Raw genomic sequence first — 6544 nt, forward strand, 5'->3', positions numbered from 1 at the left:
ACTCATCAAATTCATCAAGAAGAGCCATGTGATTTGAAATCAATCATGTGCATGAATCTTTGAGAAAAACTTCATGCTCTTTTTTTGTAAATTCGAAAAGTTCTAAATTTAGGCTTGCATATTTTCTTGAGTTTTTGTATGATGCATGTATTTTCTCACAAATCTCAAACAATTCATCAATAGGTTGGTTTATATAATACCTCTTCCTCATCACTTTGCTCAAGATGATCTTTCCCATTAAGCATAGGTTTGTAGTCTCTTCCTCTGGTTCAATCTCAGAGGAGTCAGTATTAGATTCTGCCAAAAGCCTTTTGGACTCTCTTTCTTGTCCTTCTCTGAAAGTTCGTTAGGGATGGTAGGCCCTCTTGAACTTAGTCCCAAGCTAATTAAAGAGAGAGGGAATTGGAAAATTTTAAAACCAAAACACAATCCAAATCACCACAATAATAAATGCGGAATTAAAAACGGGAAGTAGTAAAAAGAAAGAACACACCAGATTTAATAGTGGTTCGGTCAAACCTTGACCTACGTCCACTCCTTGGAGGCACCCCCCAAGTATTGCACTAACTAGTGTCTCTCCTTTAGCCCCCACGGCTAGGCGGAGAAGCCCTTACAAATCTCTTCCACCTTCCCGGTGCAGCAGAGTCGCCGGGTCCTTTGACACCAAAGAGATCTTCTCTCTTTGGTGAACTTACCTCGAGACAAGCCTTGAATCCGATGGTACTATAAGGTGTGAGTTCGCGCGAGCAACCGTGTGGAACCCCCTCCACACTCCCTTGAGTCCCCCTCACAGGATCTTCTCCCTCTCTCAAACTCCACCCTTCCTCTCTCCCTTCAAGCTCTCTCTTCTAGTTTCCCCACAAGAACGAAGCTACAATGGCTGAAAAAGACACTTACAAAGTGCCTTGCCATAGCTTAAATAGAGGCTCTCAAATGAGCTCATTAATGCAAGTTGCCGACATTATCGTCCAGGACGATAGGTATATCGTCTGGCCGATCAGTACAAATTAAGCTCATAGCCCGGGACGATATGGGACGATACAGAAGAAAATATGGTTTACATCGTCCTGGCCGATTAGTTTAAAACCGATTTCAATCGTCCTGATCATCGCCCTATTTTTGAGCTGGCCGATATAGATCGTCCAGGCCATCGTCCTGGCCGATCATACGATCGTCCCAGAGATGTGATCGTATCAATCAACCATTAATTCTTTCCAAAGATACCAGATCAATTTAGGCATGATTGAGTTAGATCGGCCTGGACGATAATAATATCGTCCGGGCGATTTCCTAAAACAAAGACTTCCTAAACTGATTATGGCGGTTATCTTTGCACATTGAGAATTAAATCGTCCTGGCCGATATAAGTATCATCCAGGCCGATCTGTTGACGGCTGCCTTAATGAGGATGTCCTAACTAGGGTTTTGATTTTGGACAGATCGTCCAGGCCGATCTTAAGATCGTCCTGACCGATGTTACCAAAGACAGAAATCATATAGGGAGCAAGAGAATTTCTACCAGTTATAGCCACACCAAATACAACAGACTCAAAAAGGAAAAAAGATTACAAACTGACACAGACCTTAGTCTACCCAATCTTGAGCTGGTTCCAGATTGCAGTCTATCGTGTGGACCTGAACGTTAGCACATAAGGCATCATAGAGAAATAAAGGAATGTTTGCTATCATCAAAATCATAAACCATAGATCTGTAACATCCTCGACTTGGGTTTCTCCTCACCTTTTTCCTTTTCTTTGCTTGAGTTATCTTGAAGTGTTGGGCAATCAGTCTTCACATGTCCTAGCTTCCTGCATTCATAACAAAACAACATCAGAAAGATACTTTAACATGTTTAATGATCCTTACCTTTTCTCTAATTTTGATGATGCTTTTGTTTCTTCCTTAGAAACTTTTGAATTGCCTTGTGATGAAGGAAACTTCATCACTTTCAGACCCCGAAAGATTCAGAATCTGATTTGTGCGCCTTTAGTGCAACTATTTTCTCCTTCTTCTTCTCACCTGCATCAAGATTTCTTTGATTCACCCCTTTCTCGTAAGCAATGAGTGAGCTAAGTAAGTTATCAATAAAATAAGTGTTCAAATATCCTTAGATTTCAGTGATTGCAGTGATTTTAGCATCATATGATGAAAGACAAACATCTCAAAATCTTTGTTTACTTTTTCAAAGTTTGAAAGTTTCTTTTTCTAAGTGGATGCAGTGAAGTAGCTATCTTGAGTAATCTACGTATACATGTTAAGAAATCAATTCATGAGGTTTCATATGAAAAAATTCGTAGTCATGCAAGAGAAAATTCAAACGGGATTGTTTAACTTTATTTAGTGCCTTCATAGGGTGATACACAACTTATCCCAAATTTGTTTACCAGTTTTGCAAGTAGAGACACGCATGTAATCCTCAGATAGCACAGAAAAAGCAATTCAAATATTTTGCATTCAATTGAGCTAAATCTCGTTCATCAAAAGTCCATTCGGTAAAAGCAACGTTCAGTTTTACACCATTAATTTTACGAGAAGGTGGAGAATACCTTCTTGAATAAGCATCCACATGCAATAATCAGTAGATTGTAAAAACCATTGACACGAATTTTCAAAATCGAAAAGGTAGGTTTATCGAATAGGGGAGGTCGGGTAATAGAATACCCTTCTGTAGTGTTATGATTCCCAAGGTTAGCCATGGATCAAATTCAAAAAGTTTTCAAACTTAAATTTTCGAATCTCCGCTCTGATACCACTTAAAGATCGTTAGGGATGTTAAGCCCTATGAACTTAGTCCCAAGCTAACCAAGAGGGGGGGGGGGATGAATTGGTTATTTTAAAAAATTTCTTTTCATAAAAGAACAAAAACACAAACCAAAATCACGCCAAGAAAACAATGCGGAAATAAAGTGCGGAAGCAAGAAAATAAGAACACAAAGATTTATAATGGTTCGGTCAACTTGACCTACGTCCACTCCTTGGAGCACTCTCCAAGTATTGCACTACAAAATGTGACTCTCCTTTAGCACCCACGGCTAGGCGGAGAAGCCTTCACAAGAACCTCCTTTTTTGCCACCCCGACAAAGGCAAGAGAACCTATCTCCTTTTGCTTCCTTCTGAAGCTGGCAGAGAACCAACAACCAGATGATTACTCCTTACCTCTACCGACCCTTCCATGGACGAAAAACTCTAGACGAAGAAGAAGCAGAGCGATCCTTGAAGCAACCTTTATGAATCCCCTCACAAGCTCCCCCTCACAAGATCCTCTCTCTCTCCCTCTCTCTCTCTTTCTCTCCTCAAGGCCTTCTCAGATCAAGGCAGACCAAAGGTCGTTCAAAACATTGAACAGGCTTTTTAAATATAAGAGCTTCAAAGGAGCTCATTAATTGCAAGTTGCCGACATTATCGTCCAGGCCGATATGGACATCGGCCTGGCCGATCAGTATAAAACTCAGAAGATCGGCCAGAGCATCGCCTAAATGCAAAATTGGAAGATTGAAAATTGGCTTGATCGTCCAGGCCGATCTCACGATCGTCCGGCCGATCAGTTCAAATCAGAAGGAAAATCGTCCTGAGCATCGCCCTGTTTATAAGCTGGCCGGTCCCGTCTCCAGGAGTAACTAAGGATTTTGAATATATCATCCTGGCCTATCCTGCGATCGTCCAGGATGATGTGATCGTATCAATCATCCTTAATTACTCCCTTGATTTCCTGATCTATTAAGGCATAATTTGTGAATATCGTCCAGGCCTCGCATTATCATCCTAGCCGATTATTTAAAAATACAGTATACCTTAATTGTCTATGGCGGCAACTTCTTTCTATTTTGAGCTTATCATCCTGGCCAATACACGTATCATCCTGGCCGATATGTTAATATCGGCGGCCTTAATTAAGAATCCATATTTAGACTTTCTATTTTAAGCCTGATCGTCCAGGACGATGTAAATATCGTTCTGGCCGATATGAGTAAAAATAAAAATTCTAAGTCTCTCAAGTGTGTGTGTGTGTGTGTGTGTAGGGTTACTTAGCATCAGTCTCTTTGACAATTAGAAATAGACTCAAGAATAGAAAAATAAAGTTCAGACTGAATCAACCCTAAACCTACGCAATCTTGAACTGGCTTCGTTTGTTCGTCCAATCTTAGATTCCTGAAAAGTTAGAAGCAACAGGAAGTCCAAGAGAATCAACAGTGTTTGTCAATCATCAAAACATAAGTCATGAAAATAGATTTGCAATAAATAAGAGCATGACCAAGTGTGGCTAGCTTGAACACTTTTATTATCATATATAATTACTTGGGATATTTGATTATAACTATTTAGGATAATCTTATAGAAGAGTCTAGACTTTTTCTTTCATATTCCTGATGTAATTTTATTCAAAGTATAGAGTTATGAAAATCTAAAAAAAATAAGGCATTTTTAAATGTAAGGAATCTAAAGAGAAAATAAAGCCCCTTACAGGAAATTTCTTTTCATTTGGATATCTTTCTAAAGGACGTAGTATGAGGAAGTTGAAGAAAGGAGACCAATAAAAGAGACAGAAGATGAAGGCCAAGATAAATAAGCCTTATTTTTTAAAAAATTTGTGTTGTTCTATAGGATTAGAATCCACATTGTTGTCGGTGGAGCCTAGCCACGATTACTTTTCTACATACAGGGTTGTATATTATGTGGCACTTGCCATGGATATTTGGATACTTTTTGCTCTGATTGATGTTTTATTTTGATGATATGTTTACTTTATCTGCATAGTAGAAATTATATATTTTTATCAGTTTCTTTTTTGTATGTGTATGTACTTAATTTCACTAGGTTCTTAGGAATAAAATTCTTCTACTCATAATTAAAATTCAAAATTACAAAAATTAAATAACATAGAACGATAACGATTTAAGAAATGAGCAGGAGGTTATTAGGGGTCGCATGCATCTTAATGCATTTTCCTCTTTCCTTATTTAGACACTTTCCTGCCTGCGGGTAGAGTCCAAATAATTTGACCTATGAGGATGAGGTATTGAACCTAGGGAAGTTTAGTCTTCTAAAAAATAATTTTGTAAGCATTTTTAAAATTTTATGCATTTCTTATTTGGATATTTTGACTAACATGCATTATATTAGAAACTAACTAAAATAAAAATTTAGTTGCATTAGTCTTAGGAGCATAATACCATTTATAAGTACAAGGTCACTTAAAAATCTCTCTAGATGTTGGCCTTAAGTTTCATAGATGCACCCACCCTCCCATCTTTCATAAAGATAGGACAACTTGGATTTTACGATTTGGAGGTTAGCGGACTTTCCTTTTTAGGCAAGATATAAGTACATAATGCATTAGCTAGGATAATGGTGTTAATATTATGTGTAGAATACTAAACCCACTATAAATTTAGGGTTCAAGGCTACTACTATCAATACCCCATAGTATGTCTCATCGATGGGTTAGTATTCTATCCTTTATAGGGTATATATCTCACCTATCTGCATTACATGGATGGTGCCACCTCCATCATTATTTCTTGTATGCTTAGAGTGTAGTGTTGTCTTCCTCTAATTTTTTTCTCTACCTTAGCCCTTCTAAATGATGATATGAGCATACATATTGACCAAACCAAGTTAAGACTTTCCTTCCCTCTGAATAGAAGCTCTTAGACTACTCCCTATGTACCAATCCCATATGAGAGAATAACGTATAGTCCTTAATTGAGAGTTTTCTTAGGTTTTGACTTAAGATGTAATTAACCATGGGGGCTTGTACCTGTGGGAAACCAAATCCCACATTAAATAAACCACACTTGATATGATGTATCAAATGGAGAAAATCTCATGACTTTAATCAGGTTATATGCATCATTACACATTAAGGTGCATAGGTGAAAATAGTTATCCTTAGTTGTTGATCATATGTGTGATATCATATGCCCTCCCATTGGCCTGCTTGCGAAGAGTATAAAGGCCTACAACTATTTTTTCCTATGGGATAGTGTGATCATACCCTTTGCGATTTGTCCAAATTGAGCAGTGTCCTTTCGGAGGCCCATAGATTTTTGTCAACTATAGTGGGATAGGTTTCTCTTTAGTTTGTATGTTATTCTCATTAGTTTCGGAGGCCCATAGATTTTTGTCAACTACGGTGCAAAAGCTTATAGTTATTATATGATTTGTTTAAAGATGTTGAACAATTTTGGCAAGATGAATAATACTGCTATGCACTTTTAGGCTCAATATGATATTTCAATATATGTTTTAACTATATTGACATTGTTAATCATTTCTTTATTATTTATTATTATTAATGTTTATTTTATAAATTTCTTGTATATTTCATTGAGCCTAGCTCATTAGTAGTGGTTGTATTGCAGGAAAGGGGAAGGAGCCCTTGAGACAGTAAAAAGATGTGATCGTTCTTTTGGTATAAATATATTTTGGATGTATAAAGAGATTTAAAATGAGATCTGATTACTAGATATACAAACTTTTAGGTATGTGACTAAATTTTAAAAGTTTTAGTAGAGCTCTGTATTTACTTCAATTATATTTGAT

The sequence above is a fragment of the Dendrobium catenatum genome, unplaced genomic scaffold (assembly GCF_001605985.2).
Source record: "Dendrobium catenatum unplaced genomic scaffold, ASM160598v2 original_scaffold_209899, whole genome shotgun sequence".
NCBI classification, from domain to species: domain Eukaryota; kingdom Viridiplantae; phylum Streptophyta; class Magnoliopsida; order Asparagales; family Orchidaceae; genus Dendrobium; species Dendrobium catenatum.